The sequence below is a fragment of the Topomyia yanbarensis genome, chromosome 3 (assembly GCF_030247195.1).
Source record: "Topomyia yanbarensis strain Yona2022 chromosome 3, ASM3024719v1, whole genome shotgun sequence".
NCBI lineage: Eukaryota > Metazoa > Arthropoda > Insecta > Diptera > Culicidae > Topomyia > Topomyia yanbarensis.
This window is the reverse complement of record NC_080672.1, coordinates 190,290,034-190,302,809: the sequence shown is the minus strand read 5'-3', so window position 1 is coordinate 190,302,809 and position 12,776 is coordinate 190,290,034. Positions and strand designations below refer to the sequence as shown.

Genomic DNA, 12,776 nt, shown 5'->3' with positions numbered 1-12,776 from the left:
TGATTAGGCTAATGGAGTATGATATTTTTTTGTTTCAAGTGTTTCACCGTCGACACGTAGCTCATCAAGTTCGTGGCTGGCATGCCATTGTGTATAAGTACAAAGTGTACTAAGAATGTAATGGACATTTCCACGATTATGTTGAACATAAAAAGCCTCCGTGCCATAGTTTAGAAAAATGAGAAAGGCACAATTGCACCGCTAGGTGGATTAAAACAGGTTTTTATCCTCGCACTGGCTCGCAAAGTCTCCACACATGTATCGTTTCTCCTAACTGCGCAAACCCTATACAATGAAGTGATACTTTGTAAGCTAAGCTAATCAAAGAAAAACTCATGTTCAAACAAACCTTTCGACCAACGCGAAACAACACAAACACTCTAGGTCCTTCCACTGTTCGAATTGAAATGGCTAGTCAGAGAAACTGTTAACCCTCAGATCCAAAGAGTTTTTTGGGTTTTTAAAACCGGAAATTCTATCCCGAAGCTATTTGGAACTGCTTGGAATCAAACCACATCTCGTTTCCTCTTTATCTTTCGCATCTAACCCTTTCACCCACCCAACTTTTAGTGATCTTCGGGTTCAATAGTTGGGGAAACAAGAACATGACAAATAAGTCGGCACTTCGTATCGCTTGTAAGTTCAAAGTCCGCGCTATAGCAAAGAGAAACGACATGGAGAGAACGTCGTTTGGCTTGTACGCAAGCAGAACATTTGCTCTAGCCGCCCGGTATTTATTCTTCATCATAGGCGGCACTTCGTATCGCCTGTAAGTTCAAAGTCCGCGCTATAGCAAAGAGAAACGACATGGAGAAAACGTCGTTTGGCTTGTACGCAAGCAGAACATTTGCTCTAGCCGCCCGGTATTTATTCTTCATCATAGGCGATGGAAGAAGTGAACCGCCTATATTTACCGCAGGGCACGGGAGTTACTGAATTGTTATTTGAATTCTGGTACACGTGATCGCTACAGTTGCTCCCTCTAGTAGCTATAATCTCTTATTCAAAACTATTGATTTTCAACTGCCAACAACTTGCAACAGCAGCGAGAAGTTGAAAGCGTTAGGATTTCGATTGTTTTGCATCCCTACATGTGTGCTGGATCGCTCTCACTCCCAAATTCATTTGACTAAATCATCATCATAATGCGTTTCTTACAATAATGATGTATGTATAATACCATCAAACCCGATTTTGTATATTTTCTATCGTGCCTGATTTTCTTAACTTCATAATCCTGATAAAAAAATCGTAATTATGCCGTGCTAGCATATGATCATTTCAGAGAAAATGAATAGTGGATTAAAGCAAGTTTTTACATATTCTTTCAGGTGCTGCATTCCGTCATCACAATCGACAGACGACAAATGATAGAGAACCAAGGTATTCGCTGCCAAGTACTGGGAAATTCGCATGGTTGGGATAGAGAATATCCCATCTGTGTGATGAGCATCTCAAGTACTGTCAATCCGGAAGATTTAGTTTACCCGTGCATTTTGCATTTCATACAGGTTAGTTGATTGCGTATAGATTAGTTAATAATCAGGAAAATACCATTTTAGTATTGCCCGAGCTCCGAAGTATATCATTTACCCAGACCGAAATAAGTCAACCGAAGAATACAGAGTAAAATATTCTGAGAAGCATGTCGTGAAAAATGAACATGAGTTAGCCAACCTGTCATCTAGCTCTGGATGAGTGTGAAACGCGATTTATCGGAAGATACTTTGACTCAATTATATTTATCTGGTGCATCCTTCTCATTGTGGTACTAAGAGAATCTTTGTAGAAAATCGGAGAACCGAAATAAAATGGGTTTTGTCCAGCTGAAACCGAGAGTACTTTCCTAGTTGAATTGGGTCATTAAGCTATATACAGTTTTCCATTCCATCCGTTAAATTTTAGGTCCAATATACATAATACAACATCATTTCAAAAACAAATTCGTTATAATACGTAAAAACGAATTTTTTGTTTTTTAAAATAAATCTTATATAAACTTGGCAACCATACATAGGAAAACTGCGGTTGTTTACATCTGGCCCATCAAGACAACACCCAAAATGAAAAAAACTATATTCATTGTATGGTGTTTATGTCAAATAAAAATAACCCTGCGGGAAAACCGGGAAAACATGTGTTCATTTTTTCTGACAGGGCATTATTTGTCGTGAAATTCGAAATGTCAAATCCTTCTGATAGTGTCAAATCCAGACTGTCAACATATTTCTTTATTTTAAATTTAAATTTTATTTTCACGTTTCCTGAGTTGGAAAAATACATTGTTGCAATCACGAAAATCAGCTTTATCGATGTATATAATAAAAAAGAGTTTTTTTTTCTCATTTAATGACCCAATTCTGGTAAACACCGAGCGGTAGCGGTTAATTTCGCTGTTCCTGCCATTGCGTTTGAGCTAAGCTCTGGTGTAACGTCGCAGGAAATGTTTGCTATGTTAATCTTCAGTTAATTACCTTTCAGGACGCGGTGGACGACTGGTGCCAATAAAATGTTTATAATGTACCGAGTAACGGAAGAAGTGGAGGAAATTCGAACAACCAAGAAACTTTGGATGCGTTGGAAGTCAGTTGTAGGTATGAAAGGTTGCCAATGATGTCCATCGGCGTCTTGAAATGTCCATCATTGATGAATAACTAGAATTGTTTATCAAAATCTCTCACATATTTTGATTTCGGTCTCTATCTGGCCATCTCGTTACTGCCAAACAGAAAACATTGTTACTAGAATTGCAGAACGAAACCTCACATAGATGTTTGAAAGATTTAGGATCAAATGAATCAATACTATGCTTCATCCAATGATTGCCGATAAAATGTATTGAATTATTAAAGGCCCCGATATACTGATATAGTTGCTTGAACCAACAGGAAATAATGAAGCATGTGAGTTGTAAAATAAATTTAGCTTAGGTATTCGATTACAAAAAATTGTATTATAAAATACTAATTTAAATTTTGAAACAAAATTATAATCTTCGAGTAAATCTGTATTCATTTTTTTGATGACATGCATACTTAAAGAGAAAGGAAGTAGTTTCTCTTATTAATCTGATCATGAACATAAGCAAGCGCTCGCACATGAACGAAATGTATATGTATCATGAAACTAACTGCTTAGTGTTAAATGGTCGGGCCATTATAAATTTCATTCACGAACTGCTTAGTATACTAGCAGGAATAAAACGCCAACATATTATGATATATACTGATTAGGGATCGATAGATTTATCAGGTTGCCTTCGTTGCTTTCTTTCTTATTATTTCATTCTGCATAAAAGGAATACTGATTTCGAATCTTTTATAAACATTAAACGGCTTATTTTGCATTACATTCCCATTGCAAACGAATATGTTAGGCATTGTTAATATCGATAAAATCAACCGGGGAATTCCCAAACTTTTGAAAAATCATCGGTCGCAATGCTTAATAAATGTTGAGAATAGCTGGGTGAGGCGTCAATTAATTGATCAAATTTTGTCTACTGTTACTTAATCAATATTTTATTAGATTTCATGAAAAAATGAAAATATGAAGTCACGAAAAGGCAACGCGAATATTAAGCCTTTCTACTGCAATATGAAGTTGGCAGAAACCCTTGTGAGATCATATTTACAATATTCCTGCCAAGTTAGCAGGAAAAGGTGGGCCCTTATGTTTGTTTTCCTTCCTAGATTGTGTGAAGTTAGCAGGAAAAGGCGGGGCATATTTTATTTTTCCTGCTAGAATGTGTGCAGTTAGCAGGAAAAGGCGGGGCATATCTTATTTTTCCCGCTAGAATGTGTGAAGTTAGCGGGAAAAGGCGGGGCTTATATTACTTTTTCCTGCTAGAATGGTGAAGTTAGCGGGAAAAGGCGGATCATACACGCAAAAGAATTGTGCATGTTTGATTCTATAAATTATTTCTTCATTTTTAATCGATAAAAATTCTTTATTGTGAACCAAGGAATTTATTAAAGCAAACTTATTTTTTGGTTAGATCAACCAAAATATCTTTTGAATCAATCTTACAAGTTTTGTTATCTGTGCTTTTCGAAGATCGACAAAATTATTGTTTGTTCCAAACAAATCAGTGATTCTAACAAAAGCATGCAGCTAATTGATTCAGAAGGACTGAATGCATTACATCAACAGTCCTTGTTGAATTGAAACAAATAAAAAATAAAAGTTGCTACGAAGAAGAAAACTTTTTCCACGTTCGTCAATGCTGGAAAAATTCGCTATTTTTAAATCAGGGAATTCAGTTTTCGGTGAATTCGTATAGTGCTCAGATTTTCCGGACTCGAAGGGCGCAAGTGCAGCTTGAAAATAATCATGATGTCGCACAAAGGTTAGTGAATAAATTAAGTCGAATGCACACGGTGCGTTTTATGGTGCCTTCCTCTATTCCAGGACTCAACCAAAACACCTTTTGTGGCTTAAAAACGACAATCGCAGAACTGAAAACACGTCACCGCACCAGAGATAAATAATACCCGTTCGAGAGGGAAGTTTCCTGTACTTCACCATCTCTGGTCCAACAGGAAGACACAGCGTATTCGTGCGCCTTTTGCAATCTTTTTGGAAAAGCCGAGACTCTGAAGCACTATAGCGCATATCTGGAATAAACCACGCGCACGGCCAAAGGTACTATATAAAGGGACGGTGATTGGAATCGTATGCGCTGCATGTAATAAAATTTCATGTCATTCCAAGCAAACCTACTCCGGAACAGGTTTGGAATCCCTTATGGATTCTCGCTCAAATGCAACAAACGGTTGAGTCGGAATCGGTTGTTGCCTTTGAGCTGGAACTCATAATGAATCCATTCAGAATTCCTAACCGATCCCGGAATGGGTTTGACTGGGCCATACTGCATCCATTCAGGATTCCGAAGCGGTTCCAGAATGATTTGACTGCGTAAAATTAATGCGTTTGTAGCCTGTTTTTAGAGAAAGGCCAATAAGTCAATGGCAAGTATTTACTTTGTGAGGTTTATTTGTACTGATGTTATCTGTTGTCAGCGAGTAATGGTTTGTTCTAAATTTGTCACCATGACAGTTGGCCTTTGGTTCCTATTAAAGAATAGGCATATTTTATATACAATAAAATTGGTTTTGCTTCAATATTTGCTATGCATTGATTCAAATATTTGTTGTGTTTAAAACAATAAAAGATATTATTTGATTTAACAAAAATGTTTTTTGTATTGAACATTTGACATGCATTGATCCAAATATTTTAATAGTTTTATTCAACAAAATAACCTCATTGATTCAACAAAGTTGTTTGTTGTTTCGATTGTTGTTATGATAAAATCAATAAAAATTTTTGTTGGTCCAACTATTTTCCATGTTTGATCCAATAAATTCTTCAGAATTATTTCAACAATTGTTTTATTTATATAAACATGTATTTTTTATTGAACACAGAACAACTTGGTAAATTTATTATTTCAACCCTCATATTATTTGACATTAAAAATTATTTTTCTGTGTGTATATTACTTATATTACTTAAAGTAATATATGATCCGCCTTTTCCCGCTAACTTCACCATTCTAGCAGGAAAAAGTAATATAAGCCCCGCCTTTTCCCGCTAACTTGACACATTCTAGCAGGAAAAAGTAATTTCCTTTTTCCTGCTAGAATGTGTGAAGTTAGCGGGAAAAAGCGTGGCTTTGTAGTGTAATTTTTGACATGTAGGTGGCGCAGCGATCGTTTTTCCTGCTGGCCTTTTTTCCCCGCTGTGTTGATTCCAGTAAATAGTTTCCAAGAAGAACAAAATCAACAGAAAGCTCGCAAACCATACATGGAAACGAAAAACTACCTGAAATTGAGTTCCTTTGACTCAATCTCGTGGTATCGTGGGGGAACTTAAAATTAGGTAAACCGTGTTGAAGGTAGTTTCCATTTAACCACGGCAAAAATTATAGTTGATAGGTTTTTTATAGTCAAATTTAAGTTGAATTTACCTAATATTGAGTATACCCCAATCAACTCAAAAGTACCTTCCTCCACGGAAGACCTCCACACTAGGGCGTGACACTTCTAATAACTTATAAATTATTATACAATTATACTGTTTTTGTAGATTTATAGACGATTATAGAATAACATTATAATTTTATAGACAGCTTATATTTATACAACTTTCGAACTTGTTTTCGAACTTATTCTCAGTGTGCGGTGAATTTGTGAGAGTTGTCATTTTTATTGTTTACATTGAAATCAAGTGCATAACTAAAATTAAACTGTAACCACTGTATGACACAACATCGGACTTTCAAAGCCAGCCAAAGACGCTCCCTAACCTACTACCACCACCTGTCAGTGCAAGTTCTCAATCAAACATGACTTTTCTTTCGGCTGGAAAGAATTCACTCGATTGGACGGCTTTGGTAAATTGTTTGAGCACATCAAACCGAATCTTCCAATCAATACCTCCCACATGTTATATTCGATCAAATTAAGGTTGCACAGAGAAAGCGCAAAATTCGCAAACGAAAAAAGCAGTTTTTTCCACACCGTATGTCAGATCTTCATAAAAATCAATCAGCGTATGTAGAATGTTGTTACAGTACTGCTGATTGATTTTTATGAAGATCTGACATACGGTGTGGAAAAAAACTGCTTTTTTCGTTTGCGAATTTTGCGCTTTCTCTGTGCAACCTTAAATTGGCACTGGCATATCCCAAGTAACCAAATGCATTATATCATTGCACATTTATAGCTTTATTATGGCATCAATAATGTGGAACTGCAGCAATTCAACATGCTTAATGTTAATGCGCATTAAATTAACATTTTCAATATTATGAAGCATGATCTTACAAAAACATTTTGGCGTACTTTATATTGGCATGTAATGTTTTGTTTACATGCAAACAGGCTTTAATGTTTGGAGTACTTCACTGCATTAAGCCGAAGCCATAGTCTTGAATATAAAATAGATATAGTGTTTAAGTTTAAAGCTAGTTGTCTAAATTTAACTTTGTTTACGAATTGAACATTTATCGATAGTACAGAGCAAAATGGAGAGCAGAAAAAAGTGGAAGATGTATCTCAATAGCGGAAATTTTAGAAGAAAAGTCCAAAAGTATCGTATATCGATCAATCTTTATAAAAGTTTATTTAAGATATATTGAACATGAATATTTATTTTAAAAATCCTGTACAACAAACCATGAATAACAATGAAAAAGTTTCGCACATTGTTCGAATACGCTTTAAAAAGATAATAATTACTCCACTACAGGTTCTGATTTGAGAACGGTCTCTTCCAGGAATTCAATTATCATTCCCTGAGAATCTGTAAGGTCTTCTGTCTGATGAGATGCATTGTTGTCGAGTTCATCATCGCTTGGTCTGTCTTCCGAGGTATCATCTCTTTTTTCCAATTGTTCTTCCATTCTCACGTTTTTCCGGAAGTGCGGATTTGCTTTATGTCCTCAAGCCGCTGCTTTGAATTCCCAATGCATTGCTTAAGGAATTTATGACAAGCTTCCAAACTGAACAACAGCATTAAGAACGGTTTGGAAGAAAACGTCAATAAACTTATTGTATTTAGAAAAAGCGATCTTTGTTTTTGGTTTTCCATGTTTATCTTTTACTTTGCTCACACCAGTCCATGATTCGTCCCGTAAAAATCGGCGATCTATGAAATAGTCAATCAATTGCAAACATACAGTTTGACCAGCGCCAGTGAAACGATGTTTACCGTGCACTTTGCCCATCGATTTGATTACACTCTCAACGAACCTATCATCGCTACACATTTCTTCAACGGCTTCCAACTCGGCAATATTCGTGACAGGCTGCAGTATATTTTGTTTCACTTCAATTTGATCTTCGTTATTAGCCTCTACCAAATGGTTACGCGAGCCTATTGTATCAAGTTTTGCGTTCACTTGTGAAAGCATGAGCAAGCACCGGTTCAATTGAGTCGCCAAGTTCTGTACTCGTTCGAACAGTGATCTCAATGTGATGGTTTCCTCTTGCGAATCTGAAACGGGCTCTTTGCGAGATGGAAGGATGCCTTGTTGCAAAGATAGTTGTTTAAGAGGGATGTGCTCGTTCTGCACAGAACCGTCCAAATCACTGTTGAATGAATCGTCAGTAAGTCCTTCCGCCAGATATCTTTTATTCGTTGGTATTTGATCACCAGCATCTGTGGATAAGCTCGGAACTAAATCCGCCCTTGGTGTGGCATTTTGTTTTTTGCCAAGAATTTCCGCAAACATATCAGCAGCTCTTGTATCAGTATTCATACGCTTTTTCGGTACGGTATTATCTGTATCTGAGTGCATTTCCATTAGCTTCTGTTCTTTGCATGCCTATAAAGGATTTGATATCAGGAGCAAATATTTTTTTTAAACAAAATACTTACATCATTGTACGTTTCAAAACCAATACGTTTAATTTTGCATCGGTAAGGGATAAGCAAATTTTTGTCGATGCTTATGTTGGTTGTTTTCTTGGCTTTTTCCAGCAATCGGTAGCCAGCAGCTTTCGCCGGCCAGTAACAAATATCTCCTCCGTCTAATGCCGTTAATTTATCACGAACACCTTTGTTCCAACCTTTTTCCACGACCCATGAAGAAGGTAGCACGAAAAGATACGATTCCTCCTCATCAAACGAGCATTGAACTACTAAATAGTTGTTATGGGACATCCTCTAATATAAGTAAAATCAATGTATCGTGCGACCCTTTATTAATTATTGTATATGTTAATTTACCTGAAAAGTACGGCTTTATAATAAACGCAACGAATTTAAATATCAAAATTTCACACTTGTAATAGAAATCACCGCAATAATACTTATATTTTTCACAGAATATGTTTTTGATTTTCATCCCGCCTAAAGTGACAGACCAGTGATGTCGAATTTCAGATTTTGTGTGAAGTGGTGCCAAAACAAATATCTGTGCAATATTGCATTTTAGTAATACACTGAGAAGTATTATAGCGCTATAATTAAAAGAAATGAAGCAATGTGATGTGTCGCTTATAACGCACAATATTCGGAACGTTTGCAACTTTCATTACAGATTAGTGTGCTTAGGCTGCAGGACTTCAAATGATTACTACGAATAACCAAGGATCGAATCCTGATAGATACAACATATACAACAACAAAATATAGGAAAAAACTTTGCTTCACACATTTGAATGACATATTTGAACAAAAGTAATTTGTGGGTGGTGGCATAACTTTTTTCACAAAATTTAAAAAAAATCTTTCGAGAGCATTGCATTATTTTATGTCCAAATCGATAAAGCAGAGCTTACCTCATATTAGCATTGTAGATGCAATTATTTTATGCTCATATCGATAAAGTAGAGTTTACTTTATATTAGCATTGTAGATGCAATTAATGAGTTTTAGGTAGAAAAACTTTAATCGGTCATATAATTGCCCATTTCCGCTTTACATCCACATTATAAAAGTTCTCCAAGTAATATGGCATTAAAAACGAATCACTAAAGATGTATATAAGGTTAATTAGAGGTGGGTATATAATGCATTATGGTTACTTGGGATGTTCACGTAAGGCAACAGCTACAATCGCTACATGCTCCGTTGAAAGATAATATTGCTCCAGCGCCTACAGTAAAACCCGTTCCACCCAAATAATATTTGGGGGTGATGAAGACGATGAATTATCTGTCGGAGATAACAGCTTCGTGGAAATTGATCGTAAGTTAGGGGAAGCAATAAAAGGTGGTGATGTGTCCTTTGGTGGAGGCTCCAATGTTCAAGCCGAGAGTACTACGAACAATAGTTACAAATCAAGGAGAATCATTTACGATGATAGCGCTGACGAATCAATGAGTCCGAGTCCAGAAAAACAGACTAAAATTGAACAGATAGTAGAGGCAGTAGAGCCATTTCCAGAAAAACCAACAAGGGCTGTTCAGCCCACTTTCAGATTCAAAACGGCCAATAGTGCGGCAATGTCCGGAAGCAGGCTATCAAACAAACGAATTATTTATACTGATAGTGATGACGATGATGTTGGCAAAAGGGATGCGTTGATGCTGCTGAGGAGAAAAAATTGAGCAACGATTGTTTCGACACAAGGCATTAAATGCATTTTGGAGGTCATGTTTCAAATAAATATTTTTTTAGTTAAAATATGATTAATGATAAACCGAGCTTGTTGTAACTAATTTGTTTGCTTCCAATATTGTGTGCCAGCATTTCGATTGGAGAGCTGCATTGTACTGAAAAAATAGTGAAGGTACAAAGTAGTCAATCCGTCAAGTTAGCTATGCTTGTTACTATTACCTGTACTGATGTCCTAGGTCCTAATCATCAATGTGCTGATCGAATGTTTTGACACCTGCATTTGTCTGTTGCGCGCAATTAATTTTTTTTACAGAGCCAGTATAACTAATTAGTTGCTGACAGGACTAGTTTCGGTTAGCGGACTTTCTCCTGCTGCAGTTGAATACTTCGCACTTCTCTGCCATGGTGTAACGCCTTGTAATATATTTGCTGCGGGTGGAGCACGTTTTCCATATGGCCGAAGTCTTCGAACGGGAACAAGTATGCTGCACTGTTGACTATGGTCGATAAGTATAAACGTCACGTGACTTCTTCGTTTGTACAGTAAGAGGCAGGCATGGCAAAAGCACCGAACGGTGCTGCACGGTGGGCACTTCTACCAATAAACACGCCACCAAGAGGATTGAAGTTGGCACGCCGTACCGGTGCTCAACAGCAGACACCGGTCGCCGATACCAAGGCACCGGTGTCGGTGCCAGCGCATGATATTTAACCACCGTGCTCGTTGCTTCGGCAAAGCACCGACCCGAGTGTTTCTGACTTCGGTAGGCACCGTAACCGAGGTGCATCTCACATCGGCAGGCACCGCAACCGAGGTGTTTCTGATATCGGCAGGCACCGTACCGAGTGTTTTTAAATTCGTAAAACACGGCAGCTTATATTTCGGTAGCGATTATCGCCGCGCTATTGCTGTCGCTTGGTAAGTGGCTCAAAGTAATTTGTGCGTTCATATGCATGAACGAGCTTGGTACTTTATGAAGAATCTGTAATGCATTATACAGTAAGGAAGGATTAAGTAGGTATGCATTGGCGTTGGTACTGAAGTACTGAAGTCGAATTGTACATCTTAGCCAACTCTTACATCAAACAACCTCAGTCCGAGTATTACGTTTGAAGACCATAACTGACCTTTATTCAGTATCAAAATTAAAAAGATTCTTCTGCACTTCGAAATTTAAATATCGTCCGGTCATTTGTATTCTTTAAAAATAAGAGAAAATTCTCTTCTAAAAACTAAAAAAAAAATATTGAGACTAACTATTTAACGATTAATCGCGATTGGATTGTAACCTCCACATTTGTATTACTAAAAGTATCATTGAAAGACTAAAGTGTCAAAGTTTTCCGCTACTTAGTACTAAATAGCTCAGTTTGAAAATTTTATTCAGGTATGGAAATTCATATGCGCCCAAATTGAATTGAAAAGCAAATAGGAATGCGTGATAGAAAAAAATTTTGATTTTAAATATTTTTATTCGGTCAACACCTTTCATATGTTTTGCATAATTTTAAGACTTTTGACTCCAAATTGTTAAAATTATTATTACCGTTGCTAAATTTACATTAACAGAAGTGTTGCAAGTTCCCAGTTTGAAGGTTGTATTTTTCATTTGTCTCGAAATGCTCAAAATAATGTCCCGTCATTATAAAATTAATAAAAATATGATTTCTGAAAAAGTAGTATAAGTCAAGGTCGTTAAGTATCCTGTAAAGTATTCAGCTTTAGTCATAACTTCAAAAAGAAATTATGTTTCCAGAAATCAGTCTGGAAAGTGAATATGTTACTGATTGAGAAAACATTTTAGTTTTTAACTCTAGGTAGAAAGATCAATATTTAAAATCTGTGGAAATTCTCTTTAGTTTCCGCATAGGTAAAATCAAACATGAAATTGTAGTATTTTAGTAAAATTTCTAAAGTTGCAGCTTCAGCTACCATCAAATGACTTCATGAGTGCCGTGTATGAATTAAACAAAAACTTTAAGACCAATATTTTCAGTCTACCTTTCGGGCAAATGGTAGTGGGTCCAATTAGTTTGTATTGCAATTTTTAGATCTTGGTTTTTGTTCAATACAAATCATCCTATTTTGTCATTCTAATAAATTCAATCAAAATTTACAGTAAAAGTAAAAAGAAACAACTTATCATATGATAATACGCAAGCGAATAAAATCAACTCGCGTGGGAACATATCATTTACATACGCGTTTAAATTTCTATGACTTGCACAAACCCAACACAAATTATACCGATGGTCTATTGACGAACCAAGCCAAATTCAAGTATCATTTCTTAAGAACGTTGTTAACATCTTATAGATGCAAAGTATACACACAATTTTTTTTTGTTTTGCTGTGGAAAAAGGGAAATTTATTCCAAATAATCAACAGATCAGATTCGAATATCCGGGGATTTAAAAAATCGTACCCCGGGTAATCGAATCTAAAATAAAATATGTTAAATGTAAATGTATCAATTTGGCTCTATTCAATTTGTAAAATTCCAAGATGTGATTTGTCTTTTCAGTTGCTTTTCATTTATATAATATATTGTTAACGGGTTCATGATATATTTCAGTTTTGTATAGCTATTTGTGCATGAATTCTCAAACAAACTTAAGGTGTATTTAATGCATTACAGGTCGCATTATCCGGGAAATCATTGGTCTGTTATTCGATTTTCTGGTGTAAGTCAATTAATTTTTCA

General features: G+C 36.2%; 2 long non-coding RNA genes across 2 annotated transcripts in view; one reads left to right on the top strand and one right to left on the bottom strand.

Annotated features, from left to right (window-relative positions):
- LOC131688548 (uncharacterized) overlaps positions 1 to 1,841 on the top strand; it is a 101,384-nt gene extending 99,543 nt beyond the window's left edge. The window contains exons 2-3 of the long non-coding RNA XR_009305250.1: positions 1,332 to 1,511; positions 1,563 to 1,841. This is a non-coding gene — a long non-coding RNA (uncharacterized LOC131688548). The remainder of the gene's footprint in view (positions 1 to 1,331; positions 1,512 to 1,562) is intronic.
- A 6,442-nt stretch (positions 1,842 to 8,283) lies between these two features.
- Positions 8,284 to 8,869, bottom strand: LOC131693400 (uncharacterized). The gene is made up of 3 exons (XR_009306241.1): positions 8,737 to 8,869; positions 8,386 to 8,673; positions 8,284 to 8,332 (listed from the first exon to the last, which is right to left on the bottom strand). It is a non-coding gene; the product is annotated as an uncharacterized LOC131693400 (long non-coding RNA).
- Between the last annotated feature and the right edge of the window lie 3,907 nt (positions 8,870 to 12,776).